Source organism: Haemaphysalis longicornis, unplaced genomic scaffold, assembly GCF_048455015.1.
Source record: "Haemaphysalis longicornis isolate Haplotype H1 unplaced genomic scaffold, Haemaphysalis longicornis Haplotype H1 scaffold_2, whole genome shotgun sequence".
Taxonomy (NCBI): Eukaryota; Metazoa; Arthropoda; class Arachnida; order Ixodida; family Ixodidae; genus Haemaphysalis; species Haemaphysalis longicornis.
The window spans coordinates 104,823,907-104,836,134 of NW_027526295.1; the positions used below are offsets into that span (position 1 = coordinate 104,823,907).

General features: G+C 48.4%; 1 protein-coding gene across 2 annotated transcripts in view; it reads left to right on the top strand.

Moving 5' to 3' along the window:
* The window catches only part of LOC144169090 (alcohol dehydrogenase [acceptor]-like), a 265,828-nt gene that overhangs the window by 195,904 nt on the left and 57,696 nt on the right, over nt 1–12,228 (top strand). The window lies entirely within an intron of this gene.

A 12,228-nucleotide genomic window follows, 5' to 3' on the forward strand; every position in this document is an offset into this window, starting at 1 on the left:
TTAGGGACAAAAAGTATGTAAGTCAGTTTTCAGTGTGGGGGATTTGCAGGGAGGGAGATTGGGAAGAGATAATTATAGAAATACCCTTTTGAAGGGTGGATACTATACTTTGCACTCTTACACGCTAGAAAAAGAAACACCTTTTAAAATGGTATTTTGCCTTTTGTAACACCCTTTAAATGGGTCTTTTTTTTTGTTTTTCGCTCGAGTGTTAGTTAGGGACAAAAAGTATGTAAGTCAGTTTTCAGTGTGGGGGATTTGCAGGGAGGGAGATTGGGAAGAGATAATTATGCCTCCATTCACTTGGTAAGCGTCCTGGAGCCAATACTTGAACCGCTCGGAATCATTGGAGTCGTTATCTCTTGCGCATCGCCGCAAAGCCGGTCTGCGATTAGACCGGTTAGAAGTTAGAAGCGTGCTTCGAAGATGCTCTAGGCGGCGTGTAGAGCCACGACTGGAGAGACGTTTACATGGTACCAGTAGCATGTTGGTGAGGACACGGTACCACTGTACCGGTGGCTACTGTAGCGAATGCAGACCGGCAATAAATGTTTTCTGTAAGCCTTAGTACGGCAATTTGTGAAGGCGCTCATAATACTGGGCGAGCCACCACGGCGATGAGAGCGTTGGATCAGGAAATTGGCCGCGTATCTGCTCACTTCCTTGCTAATGTCGCCGAAGGACGATAGATGCCGAGTAAATGCCTTCCTCCCTTACAAACAGGGTTTGGAAACTTACGAAACGAGCTATTTGGGCTTACATTTACTGCACATTATTTTGATACAAGTAAGAATGGTTGGGTAAATAATTATGTTACCAACTCTAAACAAAGAATAACCAGTGTGTACGGCGCGCACTTCGCCTGCCGAAGCTGCAGTGCCATCGAGCATGTGGGGCCTGTCTGACATCGACATCGGAATTTACGTGGCTTTATTGTAGAGTATACCCAATCGTTCATGTCGCCTGTGTCATGTGTGTCACGTGTGTCACGTGCACATACGGACAAAAACAGCAAGTACGCACACCAATCTCCGCGCGGTATTGTGTCGCCACCTATGAAAACGGAGAGTAAACGAAAGATAGCAAAACACACCTGTAGCCATTCGCAAAAGCCGTAGTCACCTTACCAAGTTACGTTTCAGGTATCTTCCCTGAACACGCACTGACGATACAAAACACACGACTTAGGGGGAGAATTTAAATTTTGCCTTAGCATTTGTAATTCACCAGTGGCCGCCGGAGAAGTCCTGGGGGCACAATCAACACCAAATCTTTCGAATAGAAGGAGCTTGTATTTGCTATTCATGGTCCCTTTAAATGCCACATGCCGTGATGATGTTCCATCAGTACGGGTAAGGGCTTTCCACGGAGGTGTGGGCCGTGGGAGTAACAGGGCCACTAGTTCTAAAGCCTAGTCCGCGAAAGGTGCAGCCGGCTTCTGTTGCGCAAAGCGGAACTTCTTGAGTGTGCCAATGACCATCTATTATGTCGCACAATTCGTGAATCAGGCGCTTTCTCGCTTCGAGATGTGTGCTGCGGATGTCCTGGGAGAAAGCGTCACACTTCGTTTAGCCGTGTTGTGCGTACAAGCTTCAGGGTACTACCAGAGTCCTTCAATGCTTTTCTGGTCACGAAACTCCGGCTCCAGTTTCATACAGGGACAAAAGTTGCCGCTAGGGTCGCCGCTGTCAGCGCGGGGGCATTTGATGCCCGCGCCACCCGCGCGCAAGCATTCTGCCGAAGCTGGTACCCGTTCGAGGCAGTTGTTGATAGCTCATAAAATATTCTGCTATCCTTCATATTTAGCTGGACGTACAATGTGGTTGCTGCACTCGCGTGTGAAAAGGTTTTCTTCGCTTACCTTTGCATAATATCAACGCTTTGATGGAGCCCGTGCCGCAGCAGTTATGAATGTACATACCTGTTGTTGCGACTGTTCTTTCATCTCGTGCAGGGCAGCGTAAAATTGTGCTTTGTTTAAGCGAAGGTTATCTCGTTGGTTTTGCGACTTTGGCGAAGCCTCAGATTTAGAAATTCGCAAATATTATACGCGCAGTGAGCACCCGCGGTGACGCTGATCGCGCGAGTTATATGCAATCCGACCGTCTACGCCGCCGGTGTTCGCCGCGGCTGCGATACCGAAACTAAAGCTCAAGCAGAATCATTCAGTTGATGATATCGCATAGAATATTCTGCTATTACTCATATTTAGCCTGGCGTACAATGTGGCTGCTGCACTCGCGTGTCAAAGTTTTCTTCGCTTACCTTTGCACGATATCAACGCTTCGATGGAGCCAGTCGTGCCGCAGCAGTTATGAATTTACGTGTTGTTGCAGCAGTTCTTTCATCTCGTGCAAGGCAGCGTAAAATTGTACTTTGTTTAAGCGAAAGTTATCTAGTTGGGCTTGCGACAGGCGAAGCCTCAGATTTAGAAATTCGCAAATATGATACGCGCAGTGAGCCCCCGCGGCAACGCCGATCGCGCTATGCAATCCGCCGTCTACGCCGCCGATGATCGCCGCGGCTGCGGTACCGAAGCTAAAGCTATAAATTTCGTGTGTTAAGTTTGTTACAGTTGACCTCATTCCTGTGCGCTCATTACATAGAGCTTCAGCAAAGCTTCAAAGTGCGAGCGATGAAGCTTTCGTCGCATTAATAAATGCCCATCTCTAGGATTCTAACCAAGGTTAAGTTCGAGTTCGCAGCTACCTTGTGTTCGTTTTCATGGAACTTCTAAAGGGTAATAAAACTTGCTGTTGGGCTAGCTGGTTCATTCAACAGAGTAACGTTACATAGGCACAGAACGAGGAAAAGTGCGTCCCGCGCAATATTGTGCAACCACTCAAGGTCATTCGAGAAGCTCCAATTTCCGAATGCGTTGCTTTCCCAGAAATGTCCCACCCTCCGAGCAAAATCCAACTACCACTTCGATGTTGCATGCTTCAGTTTAACAGGGCGTTTTGCTATGATCGACTATACTCGCAAGGCATAGCTATGAAGATACTTGACCGGGGATGCTTGACCTACTGAAATGAAGCAGTGTTTCAAAGTCTCTAAAAAATGCACACCTGTTTATAAGCATGATGCTGCTGCTCTACCACTGATTTATTCAGATGACTACTTCACATTGGTCAAAATGCACTACATGTTGTCAAGCTAACGAGTCAATAATGCCACGAAGGGAATATTTCAATACATATCGTCATGTCCTCAATGATCATGGAGTGTTTCTAAAACAATACGGTTCATAGCAGAAAACATTTTCACACAATAAGCTATAAAAGCATAAACAACAGACAGCGCAGCGATGTCACGTACTCAAGGGCAACTTAAAGTTCTGAAAGGAAGGAGCGAACTTGTGTTCCGCAATAAGCTAGAAAGTATACCCTCGTTGAACGGGATCGCGGCTTCGGCTTGCTCTAGTATTAACTCTATGGCTTGCTCAAATACGCCGGCAGCCAGTCGAAGCGCCTTGGAACGGCGTCTGGCCGCAGCTTGGGTTTCTCACGTCGCAAAGAGACGCCATCTCCTTTCACCGAAAAAGTGTCGTTCCAAACAACGTCCGCAGTGTCAAAATGTTTTTCGCAGACACGGACATGCTGCGAGTCAAAATAAAAGCCGCCGGCTTCCTGTCGCGGTATTGCACGTTTCCACTGCTCGCGCTTATCGGCGTCACTTGGCAAGCAAAACAACGAGACCTTTTCGCTCGTACCTCTGTAGCCGGAACGGCATCCCGGTACGCAACAAGTCTTGGGCATTTCCGCCCAGTGTCGTCGGACAATATTACCAAAGGCGTCACATCAACTGGTAACTTAAAACTCAGAAAACAACGCGCCGATACTACCGGATTCCGTGGGAGTGCAGCCTCGCCGACGCAGCGCGCAGGTTTCGCCTGTCCCCCACTATGCACTCAGCGCCGCCCCGCGGCGGCTTCGGCGACATAGCAAACTGCTCCCATAGCGTTACGGCGGAGTTTCGTGACCAGAAAAGCATTGAAGGACTCTGGTACTACTCACTGGGTGGTAGGCGAGGCCTTGCACGAAGCGAGGTAGCAGTACTGTTTATAACATCCGGCTCATCTGCCTTTCATTGACACCTCGTGCATAGTTTTTAATACATCTTCGAACGTGAAAACTTTTCTGCATGTGTTTGGGACCCCCCATTTGCCTTCCCAAGTGGGTGTTTCGGAATTGGCGCCTGTTCGCTAACCTTTTGAAAAGAGCATGTCTTACACCGTAGGTGCTGATGGGGAAAACCGCAATGTCCCTTCACGACACCCCTTTATTTCCCGAACAGCACTAGAAATTTCTGCAAGCAACTAGCGCCATCTACATGTTTGATTTAAGCACTATCAGTATCCTGACTTTGTTTAGAACAAAGGCTAAAAAGACTCGCCGTTTGTAGTCATTGGCTTCACGGTACATAGTCACTGGTTTCAATTGTACCAACCTGTGTTTCTGTGGAAATTTACATGCTTTAAAGGGGTCTTGCAGACAAAATACAAGTCTGTTCAATTCGAACGATTTCGTGTTTTATAGAGCCCCCAGCGCTTGACCGGAAGCAAACGATGCTTTATTCAATGCCAAACTAATACATTGAAGTTAATATTTTGATTCTCCTGCAAAATCATGCTTTTAACCACGTCGGCAATAACATCATAAAAACGGGTCTCTAAGCTAAACTTGGTATGAAGCGGAGACTTGTTTACCGTTAGTCCGCCTAGATGGCGCCACCGTACCGCGGCGGGCAGTTTTGTGCCATTTCTTGGTTTTTGAGTGTATTTGTACCTGGCTTTTTTTGTTAAGGGAGAAAGTAATCGTTTCGTGAGCATGGTGCTCGCGCGATAAATATGGCCTCGTAACACTCCGCCGCTTACGCCAATCGGCCAGCGTCGCCTGAGACAACCCCAAAGAGCCGCAGTGCTGTGCAGATATGGCAAGCATAGTGCGAACAGTACCAACAGCAGTTCACATCGGTACTTCTTTGTGTACGTATGCTTTCTTACCTTCCGCTGTTTATCCCACCATTCTTACTGCTATAAAAAGAATGTGCCATAAATTTAAGCCCAAAAAGCTCGTTCGGCAAGCTTATAAGCTGTACCTAATTTGCGTTTGCTTTTGCCGGCCTCAGCCAATCGCAGAGCTGACGCGTATGACATCATAGGTTCTGTTGCCGGAATTGCCTCGCATGGCTATTCCTTTTTTTCCTAATTATTTAGCTTATTTGAGTGAAGTTTACATTAGGAGTGATGTCGTAATGATTCAAAAAGGCTATCTTTCGAATGGACGAAACTTGTGATTTTGTCTGCATGGCCCCTTTATGTTGTTAGGTTTCACACCAAGAGGTAGTAAATCAGTTTTACAGAATTTTTCACAATAGTGGGCGCGTGGTAGGTTTTAGATTCTTTGGGTCCTGGCATTTATATCAGGATTGCCACCATCCAGAACAACTCATTGCTTCGTAGAACGTGATTCTGCAAAGTGATTCTCTACCTTCGTTTAGATTGGGAAAGACGACGAGTTTATTTGCCCAAGTAGGTAGAAGTGAACTGGCACAGAGCTCATAGCTTTCTTTCATTTTAAAGCTCTCTTCAACTGTTCGATACTCACTAAAAGGGTTTTCTGATGCTTCGAGGTAACATTCCCCAATGCGACACTGGATGCAGGGAGATAGGGCATCTCAATGCATTGGTTACAACAGCTCCTCCAGGCCAGTTTACGGCAGAGGAATTAGAAGACCAGCGTCCGTGTTCGGCCACGTTGGTTCATCAGTGGTTCGAATAAAACAGCGCAAAGCGTGGTATAGTGAAAGAAGACTTGACCGGCGCTGTGTGTTCCTTTTCCTTGCCCAGTTATTGCGCGGTTTCGCGAACCAGAATAAGAGCGACATTGTGCTGGAGATGAGCCCTTATCCTAAACGCTATAAGCGCCTGTCTTGTATTCGCCGTTCGTGTTCTTTTTTTGTTGCGCTTAAAATCATGCCAACTAAGGATTCCATTGTGATCTTACGCACTCATCACATAACAAACACTCAATTACTGGAGTCGCCTAGCAACACTACACCATAGTCTATTATTTACACAATATGATACTATTTTCGAAGCATAACCTTATCATTAACGTGACATATTACAACGATCGTTTAGTTATAGTAGCGCTATGTCATCGCCGGGTCGCGTATTCCCAAACCATATCCCGTAGGTGCCCAGGCCGACCACACCCTCTAAGCAGGGGCGCAGCCAATGAGGTCAAAAAATTGCAATTTTTTAACTTCCTTGGACGCAGCACCGTGACGTCTCTACCTATATGTGCGCGACTTCACGCCAGGTGGATTTTTTTCTTTTTTTCCCCTCCTCTCGTTTCGGCTGCTTTGCGGGCGGCCGATGGTTTCGCTCGGCGGGCAACTTGTGTTGTAATATTGATATTTTTATTCCTGCTATTTCTTGTTTATACATTTGTATACTTTTTTGCGTGTGTGTGGCTTACAGTTGAGGCACGAGCTGTGACACAATGCTTTCGAATTAAAAGGCCAGACACTACAGAAATATATATATGTGGTAGCTAAAAATGCGTCGCAAAAAACAGACACAAACTGCTCACCTATACCCATCAGTGGATCTCTAAAAGTGACAATTTTTCGCCGCTATTTGGACTTCGAGATCACTACCGCAAAAATAGTGCGCCAAGGAGATAACTTTTTTACTGAGTTTTATGTCTGCTGCGACTACCGTGACTTCAAGATCACGGGCAACTACTCATTAGTCCCAGCGAAAAGAATATGCGTATCTGAGTGAGTGTAACACTGCATTAAATGAGAGGCCATTGGGCCCTGGGGGAGAAAGGATGAGGAGAAAAGGGGAAGGTCACAACTCGCACGAAGAACACAGTTGCAGTCTTGGGGTCCTAATCGCAAAATGAACACATTAAAGTCAGTCAGTGGCAGCAAAACGCACAATTCACACTTAAATGTACAGTTCACACTGTGGACAATGCGCTTCACACTGAAAAAAGTGCAGGCTGCAGACAGTTCACATTGTATACCGCACAGGGAAGTCGGCCAGGCTGCTACACAAATTTGTAGAGTCTGTTTTCAAGGGCGTACTCGGTAATTGCTTCTAGTGCGGTGGGATCGTCACGGGCCCGACTAACATGTTGCTGTTCAGTCGCAGGGGCGGTACCTAGAGTTAAAAGCTGGTGGCGATTACGGTGGAATAATTGACAGAGCCAAATTAAGTGGTAGCGATTTGGTGTGCCTTCACGATTACAGGGGGGGGGGGGGGGGGACGTCAGCGCCATTCAGATCGTGCTGGAGTGTCTATTTATAAATAACGTATCTTATGCAGCAAAATCTCTGTGTGCATGAAGCACAAATTGTTAAAAATAACTAATCGACATTGGCAACAGCGTGAGTGGTAGCACACATGATTACTGATATCAAACTCGGCCTGGTGGCTTCAGTGAAGAGACTGTGGTCAATAGCCCTGTACAGAAGACATATCAAACTCCTCGAGTACTTCAGTTGCTGTACAATCCAACTATTACTTAGCCCTTGGTTGGCATATATTTTCGATATTGTTTCCCTAAATTGTTATGACCAGCAGTGCAAATTATGCAGAATCCATGACCGAGTGTAAAACGTGTACGTTTGAGCTGGTGTCTTTCTTATCAATGTAGCACCCTTGCAAGAACGATTCACACCTTCCATTGCTGTTAACAAAATGTCAATGTTTTGCTTAGTGGCACTGTTCCTGATAAAGAATAATGCAATGAAGTTAATGTTAACGAAGTTCAGTGTAATAGTGCTTATGAAAGTGCCAAAATGTAGACGCTCATGCAGCTGTAATATTTCGCAAGAGTAGGACAATTTGTAAATGTAGTCATGGGTAATTGGCTGCCTTTCTTGTAATCCTTACCTGCAGCACCGAATCGTGTTTTGAGGTGTGTATATAGTGAAAGAGCACCCAACTCAATTGTATACCCTTCTGTGTGCTGTAGAATGAGCTTTCAATGAGGGTGTTTGCTTTCCGGACCGTGTATAATTGTCACATGCGCGTGAAAGCGTCCATCCGCACGCGCGCACTTCGAGCACCGAGTCGAGAGCTTATATAGGAACACGATCGGAGGTCAGCGTCAACTTGCAGGTGCGGAAGAAGAGCGCGGAGAGATCAGGGGCTCATGTACAAAAGGGTAGCTTCTACCACATGTGCGTCAGCTTCCCCAGCGCCGCAGGCCAGCCTCGCTCACTGAGCGAAACCATCGGCCGCCTGCCAAGCAGTCGAAACGAGGGAAGGGGAAAAAAGAAAAAATTCACCTCGCATGAAGTCGCGCACATATAGGTAGAGACGTCACGGTGCTGCGTCCAAGGAGGTTAAAAAATTGCAATTTTTTTAACCTCATTGGCGGCGCCCCTGTTTAGGAGTGTGGTCGGTCTGGGCCCCTACGGGATATGGTTTGGGAATACGCCGCCGGGTCAGCACAGTTACGTTGCATTGTTACATTATCTATTTGAGCAGACACCTGCGATTTTTTTCTGTTCTGAGGTGTTCCTGCTTTTTACCTGCACCAGCCTAGTTTTATTGGTGTCGTTTAAATGAGAAAAACGCCCATTAAAATTCAGTAAAAATGCATTAAACGGGTGACGCTTTCAATCCTCCAACAGGTTACGGTGGCACCCAGCGTTGGAGGCTAGCCAGTCTTAGGGTGTACCGAAATGCTTGGACGTGAAGCTCCCGCTTTTGAAGAAAACCTTTACTAATCTAGTCGAGCGGTTTCGCTGTCGTGGTAAATTTGACTGTCACTTCACCGCAGCTGCACCGTTCCCTTGGCAACGCATTGCGTGACTCGCCTGGCCGAGCTCGGCCCACGGCCGCGTCGCTAACCCGCGCCGCCGCCGCTGTCGGCTTGGCGCACGCTCTCTCCGCAGCTGGTTCGCGCCTGATTACGTCACTCGCCGCCCGCATGCGAGCTTCGTCATGACGGACACGAAACCCGGGTCGCCGTCCCTGAATTTTGCGCGAGAGCTGGAGGCTTTGAGCCGTCGTCGGCAAGCGGTGTCTTACAACCACGGAGCAAGATAAACAGGAGCGCCGACTTCGCTCTCTCCGACGGGCCCTTAATCGTGGCCTCCGCGATCGGCTACCGGCGACGCGCCGTTGCTTCGGCCGTTCCAATCGCCCGGAGAGAGCGTAATTGCGAAGAGGCTGTTTCGCCGATTTCCGCCGCACCGCGGCACGCGTAGCCTAAGGTCGTTTTCCCTGGCGCGGGCGGGTGCACAGGACGAAAACTCGGCCTACGCAGCGTGTGCAACATTTAATAAAAGAGTTACCGCACACCAATGCAGGTGAAAGGTAGAAGTAGTTACTGGTGCCATTAGGGTTGTTACTGGTGCTTTGAATTTTTGACGTAGACTATGCTCGTGGTGATGCATAAATGAATTCATTGCACAGCAGTATTCTTTTTTGCAGTCACGCATGGTTCCAAAACACAACACGTTTTCCGTTTCTGTGTCTAAAAATCTCGTACATGTTGTTTGGAACGCACGGAACGCATATTCCGTGCGTTCCAAGCAAGAACCAAATTATGGGAATTCAACCGACCGAAATCCAACCATTACTAAACACGAAAATACCCCCTATGTCGTTTCCTTTTTTCTCCTTAAACGTGCGGTCTTTGACAGATAAAGTAGATGACATGGCAACACTACTTGACACGTTTAGCGTAACTTAACCACGATACTATTAACAGAGACGTCGTATACTTCAGCATCGGAAGTGTATACTGTCCAATGGCTATCGGTATTTCTTCCGCAATAGGCAGGGTAAACGTGCTGGTGCCGTTTATTGGCATGCATGCTTGCATATAAAAAAAATTCCCCCGCATTTCCCCGAGGGGAGAATGTGAAAGTGCGAATGCACGGTTGTCGGCCCGCTTGCGGCGCTTGCGCTCGGCCCCCGCAGCCCACCGCCTCGCCGCCTTCTCTTCCATCTCTTCCATCGGGTTTGTAGTATCACGTGTACACCACGCAGTTATCAAGCCGCTATAACGCCGCTGAGTCGCCAACGCACGCCGCTGACGACGTAGTTTGAATGCGTTAAAGATATAAGGCGCGTCACTAACACTGATATCACCGTCGCGTCCGTGGCTTGGTCGGTAGAGCGTCGCGCTGCGGCCGCAAAGTCCTCGGATTGAAACCTGGCGCCGGATGCTGTTTCTTTTTTATATAGAGGAGCACTGCGGACCCCGCCGCCGCCGCCGGCGGCGGTGGATGGTTTGGGGTCGCTTATAAAGTGCATTCGCACTTAAAACGTACAGAGACACTTCCAGTCTACCATAAATGGACGTGGTCTCCGCCGGCAGCAAATCGGCGCGCCGCCGGCAGCAAATCGCGGAGGCCACGCCTTAATGTCCATAACTCGCGGAGCACAATGTAGATGGCGCAGCGATTGGGCCGCCGGTAGAGTTCCTGTATACAGCTCCCGCAGGGAGCTAAGAGTTGCGCGACCCTTTTCCACGCGCCGCCGTGATTGCGACACTCCGGTTATCCATGCCGCGCAGAGAAGCCCCCCCTACGGCTGCGCCGCGGCCGCCGACGCGGGCGGCACCAACGTTACTAGATTACCAGTAACGTTGGGCGGCACCACGCCCGCCCAGGAACAGCAGCAGCAGAAGCGTGAGGCGCCGCCGACCGAAGCGCCCCCACCGCGCGTCGGCCGCCGTCGGAAGCGTGGCGGCGAGGCTCCTTCACTCGCGACGGGCGGCTTTCCCGCAGCAATCCGGATAACAAAGATGGCGGTTGGTCGCGCAACTCTTAGCTCCCTGCGGGAGCTATATACAGGAACTCTAGCCGCCGGGGGGTGCGTTGGCGGAACGCATTCCGTCGGCTCTGTCGTCTGCTTCGGCGACGGTAGTTTTGAGCACGGACTACTTTGGGCCTGCTTTGGCGCCGCTTCGCGTTCATTGTGCGCCTCTTTCGCACAGTTGATTAACTTGTTCGACAGCACCTCCTGGGTAACCCGGACCCGAAGGCATTGAGTGGCCGTACGGCAAAGATACGTTAAGGATTGGTTTGGTTGGCGGGAAAACAAAATGTAGAGACCACATACAAACATATGGCTGCTATACAAACACTACCTTTTGCACAGTGCTTGCCGAAAATGTGGCTCCGTTTTGTAAATTTGTGAATACCAATTCGGCTGTGTTTTAACAGGTTTTACAAAAGACGAAAGGAGCAACTGGTTCTGATCACTAGCGGTTATAAAAGTTCCCTCAGCTTTCTCGCAGTTCTCCATCTTACGTCCAAAACAGACGGTACCTAGAACACGGGCCGGCACTTACACGCTCATCAGAAAAGAACAGAAATGTGATAAAATCACCCGATACTGCCCGCAACGTACCAATCTGCTCAAGATCAAGTCCCTGACAGTGGGGTCTTTTTTTGCCTTCATTTCGCGATATTTGAATTCGTCGGACCTTATATCTCTGTGATGATGGCTGGCCGAAAGAAAAAGTTTAACGAGCCGGTTGTTTTGCTGGTCAGCCGCTTAAAGACAAAAAACGCCGGGAACCCTGGTAGGCCAAAAAATTGCAGCCGTACAAATTGCAGCATTTTATTCGGAGTCCACGGCGTTATCGACGAGATAACACGACCGTAGAGCGACAGTGAATATCGGGCGGTGAGTTGCGGTATGAGTTACAATGAAGGTTGCGTTTGATATTCTTGGGTGCCTTATCAAGATGACAGTGTTTTTGTATACCTATTACAACAGGGCAGCCGTCCAATTCAGTCATTGGCACAGAAATGTGTGTCTCATTGCCCTTTGCCGATGGAGACTCCGGGCGACCCTTGTAAGCGTTGTTCGTGCGCAGAAGCGGCATAAATAATTAAGCAGGCGGCCGGAGAGCGGGCCAACAACAGAGGGTAATTTTTGCGCTGCATCGATTTGTCGTAAGCAGGATCACGCTAGACTGCATGTTGTGGCGTTTCATATTACTCTTGCTAATTCTTTTATGCTTCTGAAGTCGTCGTCGTTCAGTTGCGTCTTACATCTGCTAGGTTAGTACAATATTTTTAGCGGGTCTTCATGATGATGATGATTATGATTCCTATTGGTTTCCCCTTTGAAGCGGGACGATGACATGTCATCTTACCAAAAAGGACTAATATAACCATGTTTTACACTCTTGGTTTAATACTAGCGCTTCATGTCAGAATAAACGCCCCCTGTAGGGA